This window comes from Lissotriton helveticus, chromosome 5_1 (assembly GCF_964261635.1).
Source record: "Lissotriton helveticus chromosome 5_1, aLisHel1.1, whole genome shotgun sequence".
Taxonomy (NCBI): domain Eukaryota; kingdom Metazoa; phylum Chordata; class Amphibia; order Caudata; family Salamandridae; genus Lissotriton; species Lissotriton helveticus.
In genome coordinates, this window is record NC_136065.1 from 1,168,617,191 (window position 1) to 1,168,635,144 (window position 17,954).

The 17,954-nt window shown below is 43.2% G+C and overlaps 1 protein-coding gene across 1 annotated transcript in view; it reads left to right on the top strand.

Annotated features, from left to right (window-relative positions):
• NHLRC2 (NHL repeat containing 2) overlaps positions 1-17,954 on the top strand; it is a 927,811-nt gene that overhangs the window by 472,586 nt on the left and 437,271 nt on the right. The window lies entirely within an intron of this gene.

Here is a 17,954-nt window from a genome sequence, read left to right on the forward strand (position 1 = left end):
ATAATTACCCTAATTGAAACTGGATTGAAGAGACATTTAGCTCAGATAATCATAAGATTGGTTAATGTATTTTTTGTCTACATGTTATGATAGAGCCATTAGTAGAGGCTAATCACTTGCATAGTGAGAGTGACTTTTGTATGAAGAAGTAAATGTACTCAATGCCTACCTGGCCCAATTTTCTTAAGTATGATTGGGTGTAATTATACTATTACAGAAATGAAATATAATGATTTAAGAGCAATTTTTGTGAATGAGTAGGTGGCAATTGCTAAAATGTATTCTGTACTTATAAGATCAAACATAGCAATCAAAGCACTTATCTAGATATTAATATCATCTGAGCTGAGAACTTGGAATGGTACATTTCCATCTTGTTTTTCAGCACGTTACACATTCAAATGTGAAATATAATGTAGGGAACATAGCGATTTTGTAAGCATTGAGAGTTAGGAAGGATGATGTCTGCTAGAGAAGGTATAGAAACCTGTTTGTGTTTCCTGGTATGGTAAAACTGACCACTTAGTTTGATTTTGGCTCACACACCCCAAATGATTTCAGCAAGTGATACTTGGTGCAAACATGAACAATGTAACAGTTTTTGATGCAAATCTGCAGGTTATAACTTTGATTTGACACACAATGTAGCCAAATCCATTTATTTAATGACTCTATTCTATATTTCCCACATATCACCTGTGTGAGACTTCATTGTGCTGAATAGAGAAATACAGAGGGGGTGCCATACTGCCCCATTTGTAGACTGATGATGCGGGTAAGCTTCAGGGGGCACTTACTCTGTATTGATTGAATTGTGTACAATTATGTTTCATGGAGTGGTCACCTGCAGCCAGTAGCGTACTTTCGGTGCCATGGGGATGTGATCAGTAAGAGATAACCTGACTGATTGTTCTTGATCCTCTGAAATTTCTGGATCCTTTCTGTTGATATAGGCAGTGCTTTAGTAGTTAATTGGGGTAGTATCAGGAAGCTGGTGAGTTAAACTTTACTTCACCTTTAGAAGTTGAAGGAAACTCTTCCACATCTTAACTGGAGGTTAGGTCTAGTGTGAGAACAACATATTTACATGGAACAAGACTCCAAAGTTCTTCACTTTTCACAAGAAATAGCACTTTTCAGAGCAGGCATAGCCACTCAAAACCATATGTATTATCTTCGTTCGTGAAAAGGTCAGACCCTCACCAACAATAGGCTTTGCCTTCTGTTTTCAATAGGACATTTTAATCTGGTCAGTTTTAGGGGATAAAAACAAAGATGCAATAAATAAATTGACAAACTCATTTATAACTTATTAACTTGTTAATATTAGTGTGCTAGTGATGGCTGGTCACGAAGTTGTGTCTTGACTTCGAAGAAGGATCGATCCCTTCCCATATCCACCCTTCCGACTGGGGATTCCCACTCCAGTCAGGAGATTCCTTGGAAAAGAGACAATTTACGGAAGAGAAAAAGAAGAATGGCACCAAAACCATGCAAAATGTAGTTTCAAGAAGGATAGAATTCAGCAGAGAGAATCAAATGCCTAAATAGGGAAAATAGTAAAAAACTAGATATGAATAGGTAATAACCTTACTAGGAGAGTGCAAGGCAACAAGAAGTATAGTGATGCAACTTCAGATAACATATTCTCCCTTTAAGTACTGAAATCTGACCCGGAAAGCAAAAAGATGGCCTCAGATAGAGGTAACTGCCATCTTGAATTTTGGAAGGAAGGCAGAAACAACGTTGGTGTGACGCCATCTTGGATTGAGAAGAATCATATACACCTAAGATGGTGCCCTCATATACACCTAAGATGGTGCCCGCCTCTCCAGGATGGCAAGAGTGCCATAGGCAATATGGGTGATGCACACAGCGCCTAACCGCAGCCCCCCAGACCGGACCTACCAACCCACAATGCCCTTGAGTGAGAACACCACTACAAAAGAGGTAAGGCCTTCCCCAAGCTCTGTGTCACATCATGCTGTGCTGTCAAGAAAGCGATCCAAGTACGGAACTTGCAAGAAGCGGAGCCTCCAATACACACATTGCCAAAACATGACCTAGGATTCCTTCAAAAGATGTGCATAGATCAGAATCTAGTAAGTTGTCCAGCACTGGATCTTTCACAGATTCACATGCTTGAGTCAATTACAATTAAAATCAATCTTTATTTGATTCATTTTTCGAGGCACTACAGATAAAAGCATTAAAACATACAATTAATATAATAATTTAAAATCCCAAATCAATGGTGTTTGAACAAAATATCGAGTTTTTTATATCAGGAGACAGAAATATCATAAAACAAATATTGTGATGCAGGAATATTGTTCACAGAATATTGTTTTTTAGGTAAGTAATATCGTTGTTAAGAACATTATTTTCAATAATATTGTTTTAAAAAATATAGTTACAAAAGCACAGAGAAGGTTCAAGGCACCCGAGTCCTGCTCTAATCAAAGCTGTATAAGAGTGATAGACAAAAATTCAAACGTGGTGCAATGAACCGGAGATGTGATCCCCCCGTATGTCTCCAAAACTGATAAAAAAACTAAATTCCTAAAATGAAGTTTAACACAAATGGTTCTGCACTCAAACACACAAATAAATCAATAAATAATGGATAGTATTGTCCATAGTCCATCCCAAGAGTGAAAGAAATGGTATCTCCCAAATAAACCACTGTATAAGGCAATCTTTTCTTCAAGAAAGTTTCTTTTATTCTTTATTCAATGGTCATTTCTTAAAAGCGTAGCACACATTTGGCAGCCGACGTGCTTCGTCCCTCCAGGACTTCTTCAGGGCTCAGAATATACACAGACAAGACTTATTTACAATATATACAACAATTCAAAACAATAAATATTTACTCTACACAAAGAACCAGACATTACATAGTGTTAAATCTTGTAAGTAATTATTCTCAATGTCCAGTGGTGCTTACCAAACATTCAGTATTCATTATCAGGGAGATAAAAAAAAAGAAATCACTTAATATTGGTATACATTATTTGAGCTCTCATAATGCACATATTTACATATTTCCAAGGAGATTCTCTAAGACAGATCTAATTGACACGTTTATGCAACCATATTAATTATCACAATACTCTGTTGTTTACCCAAACAGTTGATTTATAATCAAGTATGATAATCATCACTTAATCGAGAGGTAAACACCTTTAAATTGACCAAAGTTCTTATCTAAGTGATATAGTAACAGGAATTAACTGTCATACCGTAGCAAGTGTGTAGAACATATTTCACATGTTCTCCATGTCAGGCTTAAAATCAATATGGTATAGATATGAAGATTATATCTGTGAAAATAGCAGAAAAAAAGGTGCATTCCAATGTTTCTTGATCAGTAATTAGTAATAATCTCAATGTGAAACCAAGTTTCTCTTAATTTTGTACCATAGTCACCAATGGTTCAAGCACATGATGCTTGTCAAAAACACACCAATTTAGTTGGACACATTATCTCATAATGATAGAATGTCATGTAATATACATCTTCTTAAAAAGTCATCCTTCATAATTGTCACCAAAAAGTAAATCGCATAATCAGCAAAATGAATGTGTTACACAAAGAAAAAGTCGAAGAATGATGATCCAATCTACTATTTGGAACTGATATAAAAATACACGCCATCTTGAAATATACATATGTCCATAAGGGCTGATGAATTAAAAACTCAATAATATGTCGGTGCTCCATAAACACTTTGACAGATGTATATAATCATGTGAATTTTACTTCTCAACCAAGTCCAAGAGCCCTTGGTCACCTTCCAGAAACCCATCACACATCACCGCACCCAGCAGATTCCCCGCCGCTGCTGAAGCAAAATCACCGAAGACCAACTACGTGCAAACATCGCTCTCAGCCCACCCACCGACCCCTCCAACACCGACAACGCTGCCTGCAACCTCAGACGCTGGATCAACGACTGCGCCAACACCATCGCCCCGCTGAAGAAACCCACCCGCAGAGACACCAGCAAGAGAGCCAGCTGGTTCACCCCAGAAATCCTAGCCTCCAAATGAACATGCCGGAAACTCGAGAAGAAACAGCACAATGAAAAGACACCGGACAGCCTCGCAGCCCACAAAGACGCCATCCGCAAACACCATCACCTCATCAGGTCTGCCAAGAGGACCTCCTTCAAAGACCGCCTTGACAGCTACTCACACAACAGCAATGAGCTCTTCAACATCGTAAAAGATTTCTCCAACCCCAGCTCCAACACCAACGACATCCCACCGTTGCAAGCTCTGTGCGATTCTCTCGCAACCTTCTTCCACCGCAAGATCACTGACATCCACGACAGCTTCAACATCCAGACAGCCCCAAAAGACATCAACACTCCAGACTCTCCGTACACCATCGACCACAACCCCCTGCCAGCCTGGGGCAACGTGAACATCGATGACACCATCAAGACCATGAGCACAATCTACTCCGGCTCCCCGTCAGACCCTATCCCACACCACATATTCAACAAAGCCAGCAGCTCAATCGCACCCCACCTGCGCAACCTCATCAATCTCTCCTTCAAGACCGCAACCTTCCCAGAGAGCTGGAAACACGCTGAGATCAACGCCCTACTCAAAAAACCCAAGGCGGACCCGAGAGACCTCAAGAACATCCGGCCCATCTCCCTAATTCCTTTCCCAGAAGATCGTCGACAGACAGCTATTCCGATACTTTAAGAAAACAGCATCCTGGACCCATCCCGGTCAGAATTCCGCAGCAACTACAGCACCAAGACGGCCCTCATCACCACAACCGACGACATCAGGCCCCTGCTGGACAACGGTGAGACCACGGCCCTCATCCTCCTGGACCTCTCTGCCGCTTTCAACACTGTCTGCCACCGCACACTACACACACGCCTCCACGACGCAGGGATCCGAGACCAGGCCCTGGAATGGACCACCTCCTTCCTCTCCGACAGAACCCAGAGCGTCTGCCTCCCCCATTCCGATCCGAAGCCTGCAAGATCATCTGCGGTGTACCCCAGGGATCATCCCTCAGCCCGACACTGTTCAACATCTACATGGCCCCGCTCGCACAAGTCGCCGACAGCACGACCTCAACATAATCTCCTACGCCGACGACACTCAACTGATCCTCTCCCTCACCAAGGACCCCTCACCGCCAAATCCAACCTCCAAGAAGGTATGAAGGCCGTCGCCGACTGGATGAAGATCAGCCGACTGAAGTTGAACCCGGACAAGACCGAGGTCCTCATCAGCGGCTCCTACCCTTTCAACCTGGGACGACTCCTAGTGGCCCACGGCACTGGGGGCAGCCCCGACACCCACCAAACACGCACGCAACCTGGGAGTCATCCACGACTCAACACTCTCCATTACCAAGCAAGTCAATGCAGTCTCCTCCTCCTGCTTCAACACTCTCCGCATGCTCTACAGGTGGATCCCGACAGATACAAGAAGAACAGTCACCCAGGCCCTCGTCAGTAGCAGACTCGACTACTATGGAAGCGCCCTCTACGACGGAGCCCCAGCCAAGCTCATCAAACGACTGCAACGCATTCAAAACGCCTTGGCACGCCTGATCCTTGACGTACCACGCCACAGCCACATCACACCCCACCTGAGAAACCCGCACTTGCCCCCCCTCAACAAGAGGAGTTCCTTCAAGCTCCTCATCCACCCACACAAGGCACGCCACAAGACCGGCCCAGCCTACCTCAACAGGTGACTTTTCTTCTACATCCCCAACCGCCACCCCAGCTCCGCCGACCTCACCCTCGCCACAGTCCCTCGCATCCGAAGAACAACCACAGGCGGCAGATCCTTCTCCCACCTCACCGCAGGTGACCGTCCTGTCCTCGACAGAAGCGGCCGCTCCCCCCCCACCTCCCTCCTCCATTGGCGATTGGTATTGTAACATTCTCCGCACTGCTGGGCATTGTGCTTTTCGATCTTTTGCTTACATTAGGTCTACGAGCATTTAGTATTGCATTCTGGTCATCGCGCACCGCTTTGCTGGGCATTGTTTATTTAATTTGGAGCAAGCGCATTTATTATTGCATTCTGGTCATCGCGCCCCGCTTTGCTGGGCATTGTTTATTTAAACTGGATTACTCGCATTGTAAAGTGCATTCTTTTCATCGCGCACCGCACTGCTGGGCTTTGTGTTTGTTTTAACTTTACCACGTGTTTAAAGAGGTACTTTCCGCTGTTCATAACTACCTCGTACTGTGGGCATCTCCCCTAACAATTTCACTGCCGCTGGGTGCATTCCTAATTGTAGCGCCTTCTCTGCTACACAGCGCTTCCTGCCACCACTGCCTACATTCATCCCCATAGCGCTCCATTTTAATCAGGTTTGGGCCCCAACCTCGCACGGCATCGCTGCATTTATTGTTGTTGTTGCTGCCAATTTGTGTGTGCTCCTAGACCCTCCCTCCACCAGGATCCCGCCTCCCAGCTGACCCTCCCACGCTCTGCCCCCACCACTATCCATTTAAGGCAGATGTCCCAACGCGCAGCGTCCACGCGCTGCGGCCGCGCCGAAGGTGCGCCAAAGGTAAGCCCGTCTACGCCCGTCCGCACCAAGACCGCGCCCAGCGCCAGACCCCCTGTTTCTCGCCCCACCCACCCCTCCCGCATTACTTACAACTCCACCACCCTCCTAGCACTAAACCCCAGGCGACTCCCCACCTGCGCCCAAGCCGCACCTGGACACACCCATGGACCCTTCGCATGCAACTCCTGCAAGTATGACACCACCAAGGCCCACGCCACACCCACTACCACCAACCAGAGATCCGACACCAACCACCTAAAATGCTTCCTGCTCAACACCCGTTCGGTCCACAGACACGCCATCGACCTTTGGAATCTACTAGACACCATCTCTCCAGACGTCGCCTTCCTGACAGAAACCTGGATGAACGCCTCCTCAGCTCCGGACATCACCATAGCCATCCCGGACGGCTACAAGATAATCCGAAAAGACCGCACAATCCAAAAAGGAGGAGGCATCGTCCATAGGAACACCATCCGTATCTCAACCAGCTCAGACGACAACCTCGCTAGTGCCGAACACCTTCACTTCCAGATCCACACCGACCCCAAGACCACACTCAGAGGAACCCTCTTATACAGTATACAGGCCACCAGGACCCCGCACACAATTCAGTGAAGACATCACTGACTTCATCACCCCTCACGCCCTCCCCTCCGAGGACTACATTCTACTGGGAGACCTCAATTTCCACCTAGAAAAGAACAACGACAACAACTCCATCACCCTTCTGGACAATCTCGCCAACCTCGGACTCAAACAACTTGTAAACACCCCCACCCACAACGCAGGACACACACTCGACCCTATCTTCACCTCTAGCAAACACATCTCCTTCAGTCACACTTCAGTTCTCCATTGGACAGACCACAGCTGCGTCCACTTTGTCTACAAAAAGACCACAACCCATAGTCATCCTCAACCTTCTCTGCAAAGAAACTGGAACAAAATCCCCATCAACCAGATCTCCTCAGCACTTCTTCAAAACCCCCCTGCCCTCTCATCGAACGCCAACCAAGCAGCCATTAAACTCACTCAATGGCTAACTAACAGCGCCGACACTCTAGCACCTTTGAAAAAACGACAAATTAAACTAGGCAGCAAAAACGTCCCCTGGTTCAACGATGATCTTAAGAAATCCAAGAAACTCTGCCGCTCCCTTGAGAAAGCCTCGAAAAAAGACCCAAACACCAGTACCAGGAACGCCTTCAAAAACGCCACCCGCATACACCACCAACTGATCCGGACTGCCAAGAAAGCCGCACTCAAAGACCGACTAGACAACAACGCTCACAACAGCAAGGAACTATTCAACATAGTCAAAGAATTAACCAACCCCACTGCCAACTCCAACGACATCACCCCCTCTCAAACCCTCTGCGACTCCCTAGCTTCGTTCTTCCATGACAAAATCGCAGACATCCACAACAGCTTCAACAACCAACCCGGAGACCAACCCACCCAACCCTCTGCCGTACCCTCACCCCCCCTGAACATCCTTAATGACTGGAACCCAATCTCCACCGAGGAAACCATTCGCCTGATGAACTCCATCCACTCAGGATCCCCCACAGACCCATGTCCTCACCACATCTTCAACAAAGCAGACTCCATCATAGCACCCTATCTCCGAGACGTCATCAACTGCTCCTTCAAATCCGCCACCTTCCCGGACCGGAAAGCTGGAAACACGCCGAACTCCGCGCCCTTCTGAAAAAACCCACAGCTGATCCCACCGAACTCAAAAACTACCGCCCCATTTCGCTCCTACCATTCCCGGCCAAAGTCATCGAGAAAGCAGTCAACAACCAGCTCTCCGCCTTCCTCGAAACCAACAACTCCCTCGACTCTTCACAGTCCGGCTTCCGAGCCAAACACAGCACTGAAACCGCCCTCATCGCAGCAACAGACGACATTTGAACACTACTGGACAACGGAGACACAGTCGCCCTCATCCTCCTTGACCTCTCCGCAGCCTTCGACACAGTCTGCCACAGCACCCTTCTACAACGCCTCAATGACATCGGAATCCAAGGAAAAGCACTGGATTGGATCACCTCATTCCTTGCCGGAAGAACACAGAGAGTCCGCCTCCCACCGTTCAAGTCAGAGGCCACCGAAGTCATCTGTGGCGTACCACAAGGATCTTCACTCAGCCCCACCCTCTTCAACGTATACATGAGCCCCCTCGCGGCCATCGCACGCCAACACAACCTCAACATCATCTCCTACGCTGATGACACTCAACTAATCCTCTCCCTCACCAAAGACCCAAACACTGCCAAAACCAACCTACATAAAGGAATGAAAGAAGTAGCCGAATGGATGAAGCTCAGCCGTCTCAAACTGAACTCAGACAAAACAGAAGTCCTCATCTTAGGTAATTCTCCCTCCGCCTGGGACGACTCTTGGTGGCCAGCTGCCCTAGGAAAAGCACCCATCCCAACTGACCACGCACGGAACCTGGGCGTCATCCTGGACTCCTCACTTTCGATGACCAGACAAGTCAACGCAGTTTCATCATCTTGCTTCAACATCCTCCGCATGCTCAAAAAAACATTTTGCTGGATCCCCACCGAAACCAGAAAGACGGTCACTCACGCACTGATTACAAGCCGCCTGGACTACGGAAACACCCTATACGCCGGTACCACCGCGAAACTTCAGAAAAAACTCCAACGCATCCAAAACGCATCAGCCAGACTCATACTAGACATACCGCGTAAAGACCACATTTCCGGTCACCTAAAAGACCTCCACTGGCTCCCTATCAATAAGAGGATAACGTTCCGCCTCCTCACCCACGCACACAAAGCACTTTACGAACTTGGACCAGAATGCCTCAACACGCGTCTATCCTTCTACTCCCCATCCCGCCAGCTACGTTCTTCCAACCAAGCCCTCGCTGATATTCCTCGCATCAACAAATCCACCATGGGGGGAAGATCCTTCTCCTACCTAGCAGCTAAAACATGGAACTCCCTTCCCATTCACCTCCGCCTCACTCAAAACCACCTATCCTTCAGAAAACAGCTTAAAACTTGGATTTTCGACAAATAATTCCCCCACCCTTCCCCAAGCGCCTTGAGACCCTCTGGGTATGTAGTGCGCTATATAAATTCTCTGACTTGACTTGACTTGACCGCCAAGACCTGGAACACCCTCCAACTGAGCCTACGACAGACCCAAGACCTGCTGACCTTCAGGAGGCTACTCCAGACCTAGCTGTTCAACCAGTAGCGTCTCCCCCCCCCCTTTTTTCCCCCAGTGCCTTGAGACCCTCACGGGTAAGTAGTGCGCTCTACAAGTTCTTGATTGGTTGATTGATTGATTGATATGTTCTATGGCAGAACCAGAGTCACTTAAGATATCACATAAGCTTATACTGTGACTAGTAAATAAGTTACATATCAGAGATTGAAACACGTTAAGGTAAATGTAACATGATATTACATAACCTTTGATATTACATGATATTACATAACTATAACATACATAACTATACATACCATGATAATACATAACTATTGTAACTTTATCCAATAGCACAATAGTGATGGCAAGACAGTTGACATAGAATCAATGCAAAAACAAAGTACATTATGGTATAGACACTACAATTGAATACATCAAAACAAGCACATGTTTAGGGAATTATTGATGAGATATTATGTTCAAGAATGTCTAAAAGGGGCTATTTACACATATATTGTTCATTAGCACTACTGTAATTTAAGCGATTGCAACACACTTATGATCACGCAACTATACCAAAATCCCTTACCGTAGTGAGACTAAGAAATCCCACATGTGGTAAGCGTCATTTTGAAACAGGTGCCAGAATCTCACTACTGGAAAGTCTCTGACATATGGTCAGTGCCATTTTGAAACGTTATGTTGTCAAACATCTAAAACTGGGCTATTTACACATATATTGTTCATTACCTCACAGTAAATTTAGCATAGTGAAAGCAAGAAATGTTGCATATATAGTCAGCGCCATTTTAGAACAGGCGCAAGAATTTAACTACTAGAAAGTAGATTATATATGGTCGGCACCATTTTGAAACAGGCGCAAGAATCTTATTTTATGACATACGCCACACATAGTATTTTAGTATCCAATCTCAGGCATTGACACCCTATTACTCAACGGGTAAAGTATGTCTCAGCATGTATAATCGTGACGTCTGGTCGAACAAGAAAGAACCGAATATCACAAACAGGCTCGTTTATAAAGTAGACCAAATCTCTCACACTTGTATAGCGTCAGACAAGTGGAATAAGCGAAGAGGTCCTAAAACTAAAGTGGAAAACAAGTCCCACGATGAGCGCCATCTTGAAATGTGTATATGTTCTCATTGTTCGACCAGCAAAAAGAACAGGAAATATATATTCCTTAATAGTAAAAAACTATATAGCAACCAAGAATTAGTCCAAAAAGTTGACAAATAAAGCGCGAATAAATCACTCTTAAGTACTAAGAACGGCTCAGATATGGCTTGGCTCAAATAACTATCATTTACATCTCAGCGCCATCTTAAAATTGTAACAGATTCATGACATCATCAAACTCCGAGTTCCTCGTGGAATATTAGTAAAAAATAACAATAAATTAAATGAAATATAAATACTTTGGACTTTGATTAAACATCACTGAAATATTCTTTTTTTATTATTTTAATGTGTTTTAGTTTATACATTTTATGTGTTAATGCTTGTAGAAATAATAATCTTTTTAAATAGAGTTTGTAATGTTAAGTAATTTAGGTTTGTTTATTTTAATTGCTACTAATAGTAATTTATAGTGTTGCAGCAGGTTGTTGGATTTGTAGGGGATAGGGTGGGGAGCTAATGAAGTAATAATTATTAATTTTTAAGTATTCATGTGATTGATGTTAATTATGTACATTATGTAAAAATGATTTATAATAGTTTTTATTTTAGGTGGGGGTTGCTTGGTTTGAAGGAGTCTAGGGTGGGAAGCTAATTAAGTAAAAATAATGATTACTTATGATTAGGTATTACTTTTTATTAATATTTTAATTGATTAATAATTATGGATATTGTGGAATAGTTAAATATTTGTGTTATAATTTCGGTGTGGGCTGCTGGGTTTGTAGGGGTATTGGGTGGAAAGTGTGTTTAGTAATAATAAATAAAAAATAATGATTAACTGTTAAGTAATTATTTATTTGATTGTCAATTATGTAAATTGTGTTATACTAATTTATTTTAGTTATATTTTAAGTGTGGGCTGCTAGGTATGTAGGGGTATAGGGTGGGAAATTAAGTAATTAAATTACATTTTTTTAAATTAATTATTAAATTGTATATTAATTATGTGCATTATTTAATTGTTTTTTTATTTTTAACATACATATTTTATGTTAATTAATGTTGTTTAAATTAACTGTTTTTATGTTTCTTATAAATTAATAGGGTTATTCAAATATGTAGTGTGTGTGAAGTGAGGAACTTTCCCTACTATTGCTCAGACTGTAGTGGGAATAGCAAATATAACCCCTCCGAAGACCAGTGCTTTGCCTGCAAGAGCACAGACTGGAGTGGGAATAGAAAATCTTACTCCTCTGAAGTCCAACACTTTCCCTACTGTTCCACGGACTGGAGTGTGCATAGGAAATTGAACACGTTTTAAGTCCAACACTTTTTCTACTCTAGCACAGACCGGAGTGGGAATAGGACTAGCACAGTGCTGTCCTTTCCGAGCTGTAATATTGTGCCTGGAGTGATAAATGGCTTTTGTCATTTTACAGCTCGGCAAGGACAGCACTGTGCTAGTCCTATGCTTAAAAACTTTGCTGTAGAAAATGGCAAAAGACTTTGTCCATTTCTATCTCGGCGTGGATAGCACTGTGCTAATCCTATGCTTAAAGATTTTTTTAGAATAGCAGGCATTTGGGGTGAGCAAATCTAGAGTGTCGCTGGTGTTGAGAGCTGCTATCAATCTAAACTGGAGAACTACCCAGAGTTCTCTCCTTCTATTTTGCATAAGCAAAATAAACGCACTCTCAGGGGGGAAATATATTCGAGTCACACATTTCAAATGCTAAGCAGTCTCGGCCACACCACTTTGTGTGTGACCAAGACTGCTTTGCAGTCGAAACACGTAACTTGAATACATTACATATTCAGCTCCAAACTGTCCAAAGATTGAGCAGCATGCTGGTATCAGCAGCCATTTATTCAGTACAGACTGCGCACGCCATCCGATACCATAAGACAGCCTTTCCCTGCAGCCTGACGCGTTTCAAAGGTAGTCATCCTTCTTCTTCAGAGGCAAATTGGGAAAGGAACGCAGGGATACAGTGCCTCATTTAGTGCCGAATTCCATGGCCAGAGATGGGCTGCTCTTATGAGACCGTGTGCATGCTGGGCACTGTAGTTCCCAATTAATTTTTTCCTCAGATAGATGAAATGTACTGTTTATCACCCTATCACACCCATACTGTACTTTATTCCCAAAGTTTATAAACAGACTGTCCCCATTCCTGGTAGACCAATCATTTCTGCTCAGAACAGTTTGTTGGAATCTGTATCAAAGTTTGTTGATTATTTTTTACAGGAACACATGCGTAATTTACTATCGTTTATTAAGGACACTGGGGACTTTCTTAAAAAGTTAAAAAATGTACAATGGAAGAGTGACTATTTGCTTGTAGTAATGGGCATCATGTCCTTATATACTAGCATCCATCTTGATGATGGAATGAATGCTGTTTAACTCTATTAAGGCCAATGTGGTATTGGACAAGTAGAACATAACAAAATGTTGTTGGCTATGATTAAGATTTGCCTTACTAATAGCTTTTTTTTATTCAATAAAAAAGTTTATCAGCAGCTTCGGGGTGTGGCCATGGGGGCGTGCTTTTCCCCAGCTATGCATGTTTACATGTAGGCTGGTGGGAGAAGCACGTCCTCATGGGTGAGCACAGAAGTTTGTTTGATGAACATGTTTGCCATTGTTGGCGATATATTGATGATGTGTGTCCTTAATTTTGTAGACATCATCAATAACAACAATTTGAATTTGAAATTCACCGCCACCATTAGTGCTAAACAGGTTGAATTTTTGGATGTCACAGTATATGTTAATGAGGAAACATTGCACACGAAACTACATCGTAAAGAGACGGCTGGGAGCTCAGTTCTCCATGCAACTAGTTACCATTCTAAACATATAATCCGCAGTATCCCTTATGGGGAATTTCTGCGGATTCGCTGCATTTGTAGCAACGATTCTGACCTTGTAGCTTGTCAAAATGAAGCATTTGGAAGATTCCTTCGTAGAGGCTATATTAGGAAAGACCTTAATCAAGCACGTGACAAAGCCAATGCTTCATCCCATGAGAACAGTTCAGGCAACATGAGTTCCCGCACTGAGACATCCATTGAAATCATTAACCCTATTAACCCTACTGATACTCAACAACAATCTGTGAGGCTCATCTCAACATATTACAAACAACATAGACAGATCAGACAAATAATACAGAAAATCTGGCCTATTATTCAGACTGATCTTACACTTTCTCAGTTATTACCAGATGCACCAGCATTAACTTTTAGAAAGTCACTGGCTATGAGAGACAGTTTGGTAATAAATAGTCCAGAAGTCATGGTTTCTAGTACTTGGCTAACACATAAGAATGGATTTGTAAAATGCAATTCATGCCGGGCATGTAAATTTGGGACCAGCAAAACAGAATATTTTACCCCCTTTAGCGACACTCCAACCAAAATAGATGGATTTTGTGCATGTCGCACTGAGTATGTGGTTTATGTATTGCGCTGCACATGTAATTTAAGGTATGTTGGCAGCACAAAACTCCAAATGTATAACCGCATACTCCAAAATCTCAGGGCAGCAGTCAACTCTGATCCAAATTATCCTGTGGCCAGGCACCTTAAGTTAGCACACAACAGTAATTTAAAGGACATGGACTATTTTGTTTTAGGGGCGGTCCCTAAATGTATCCGAGGGGGAAAACGTGAGGGAAACATCCTTTACAACGCAACTTTTACAACGCACTATCATTACGACGCAACTATTACAACGCAAGTCATTACAACGACTTGCGCTGGAGGGCGCTCTAGGATAGGGAATAGTTTCATTACTATCCAACACCTTCCCTACTATCCACGGGGACTGGAGTTGGAATAGTAAATCAAACTATTCACTATCCAGCGCCCCCCAACGCAAGTCGCTGTAACGACTTGCGTTGTAAAAGTTGCATCGTAATGGCATGCGTTGTAAAAGCATGCGTTGTAATGTCATACATCCAAACGTGAGCACCAACTCAGACAATTGCTCGATACTAAAATGCCTAACTGGCTCAACATGGGGGAGGACTTACACAACTTTTTATAATATTAGTCCATTTGTCTGTCCCCTAGCTACATTGTATGTTTCTGTATCTCTATGTATCTGCCATTTTAATATCGCTGTGGCCATATAGTTTCATATGATCTTAATTACATCACAGTATTCTTTTTGAGTCACCCCTTTGGTCCCTTATAAATCATTTGAATGCTGCTACTATTGTCTTACATATTTTGAAAAAAACAAGGGCATTCTCCCGGGGCTCCAGGAGACATATATTGCTGCTGTTAAACCGTACAATTTTCTGTGGAAAATAACAAATGTTTATATTGCACTTTAGCACTTTTTATAGAGGTAGCACTTAAGCACTTTTTTACAGGCAAATTTTGCACCTTAATTCGTCCATTTTGGATTTTCAAATCTTTGCACATGTAGTATATATTTACAGACAGATAACCCCCTTTTTTTGCACATACCTAAACAGGACGATTTTAATTGTGTGCTATTTAGCATGATAGTAGAAGTTTTTATCTTTACTATTTATTATTATGTCCTTCTGTTTTTACTTTTATGTGGGAGTTAATATTTATTGTTTTAATTCACAATATTTATTTGCTTATTTATGAATGTATTTAAAACTCCAAATTTGTGGAGCTTATCTGTTAAACATCATCGTACTTACATGAGCAAATGTTTTCTTTGTCTATGATTATGATGTGATCACACATTCAAATGTTCATTCAGGTGCTTTGTATCCCCTTATCACATTTATTGTTTCACTTTTTAAAGATCACGAGGTTTGTGGCGTGTCATGTGAACAAGACAGACTTGGTCTGTCGAAACGCGTCATGCTGGGGCACAGGCCAGGACTGACTGGATGCCATTTAAATTAATAAAAAGCACTGAGAAACATCGATTGAGTCCCTGAAGTGGTCCGTACCTGTTCTTTTTGCGCTCTTTCCTTATTGATTTGAAAGTCGGCAACTTGCTGCCAGACCCCCTGCACAGGAAACACTTCAGTAAGTAAAGCGCCAGATGCGTTTCGGGTATAAAATCCCTTCATCAGCGGCTTGCTGTTATTTGAAGAAGTTGCAGCGCCATTCTGTCCGCACTACTTTTCAACCCCTCACCCGCCCCGGTGGGCGTGACCATCACCATGGCTTTCTGGGAGGTGTAGTGCTGTAATTGAACCCCCAAGAGGGTGCGCTGTCACTCCCTGTGCATTAACCCAAATGAAACTCATGTGGGTAGGTACAACCTACGGAGGCCTTTGTCGAATTTTGGATGCCTGTTTGTTGGAGATATATATATATATATATATATATATATATATATATATATATATATATATATATATATATATATATATATATATATATATATATTTTAATTATACTCCACTTAAGCCTCGCCGGTTTCAGCCAGTAAAAATATATATATATATATATATATATATATATATATATATATATATATATATATATATATATATATATATATATATATATATATATATATATATATATATCCAAAAATCTACTTCTCCCAAAAGAAATGTAGCGGAGGCCAGAGGGGTTTTCAGTGGATGCTCTATATTTCTCAGGCGTACAGGAATGAATTTGGCGGATGCATTTCGGCGGGATAAGCCTTCTTCAGCGCCTTTCACCTGGAGTTCCTGAACAAATGAGACCCACAATCCTGCATGCTCGATATATGTGCTGTCGACATTAGGCTCCTCCCCCAGCCAATTCAGCTCACCTGTCGGAGTATTGCGTTGAAGTATGCAAACTCCAACTCCCAGCATCCATAGTATTTGTGACGCCAGGCCGGTGGTGGGGGGTGGTGTGGGGACCGGTTCTAGAGTGGAATGCCGGTTCTAATGTCTTTTTGCAGGTCAGGATGGCCGGAAAACCTGGCAGTACACCGTCGTCACAAGGAGTTTCCCTTGGTCCCCTCGGGCTGTCAAAACCGAACAGGTAGGAAAGGTGATGTGCACGGACAGCCACGTAGCCACATGACGTCCTAGTGGAGGTCCAATATCTCGCTCCGCACTCGTTTCCCCTATTGTTACGGTGGACACCGGAATTCCCGATCCCTCGGGTGTAGAAATCGCTGCAGGGCAGCTGTTTGCCAGTCTGAATCCGGATCTCTTTGGTTGACAGGGCCATCCGTATATATATATATATGGTTTTTTTTCATAGTCATACATAAATAATTGTATTAATTGTGTTACACTATATATATTTTATATAAACACTAACCCATATATATATATATATATATATATATATATATATATATATATATATACATTCTTGTGTTTATATATTTATATATAGGGGTCGATTCCGATCTCAGTCGGAAGGTCTCCGAGCGCGACCCTACCGGAAAAAGGTGCGAGTCAGATGAGTGTTTCCCGACCGACTCGGACACCTGTACGAGCCAGCAAGTACGAAGCAACTGTAGACGTGTGTTCTGACCGAACCGTTTCCGGATCAGTACCGCTCTGACGACTCATCCGCACACGATTCACACCACACAATGGAGACATTTTACGACCGAGCGATTACGATGTACGCGTTGGCCAGCCGAATCGAGCCGAAGTTTCCAGCTCTCAAAACGTCCGGGAAGCTACCTTTGGGGGGCCATACAGGGTCCCGAGTCACCCGCAGCCTTACGACTCGGACACAGGGGGACACCCAAGGGTCTTCCCTACACAGGCATGTACCGTGCAAATGGCAACGACGTGTACCCACTGCAGGGGGCGCCCTTTTGCGATATGTACCCAACCCGTCAATGGGAACCCATGTACGCGTTGTACGACTGGCTCCCATTGACTTCAATAGGAGTCCGACCGAACTGAGTCCGGCAGCATGCGGCCGCATTGTACTCGCTCGGTCGAACTGCATGAGTCCGGCTCGGTCGGAAAACACTCCGAATCCGGCTCGGTCGGAGAGCTTTCCGACTCAGATCGGAATCGGCCCCATAGTATTAAATATTAGTGGAATTTATTTAATTTACATTATTTTCACTTTATATATTAAA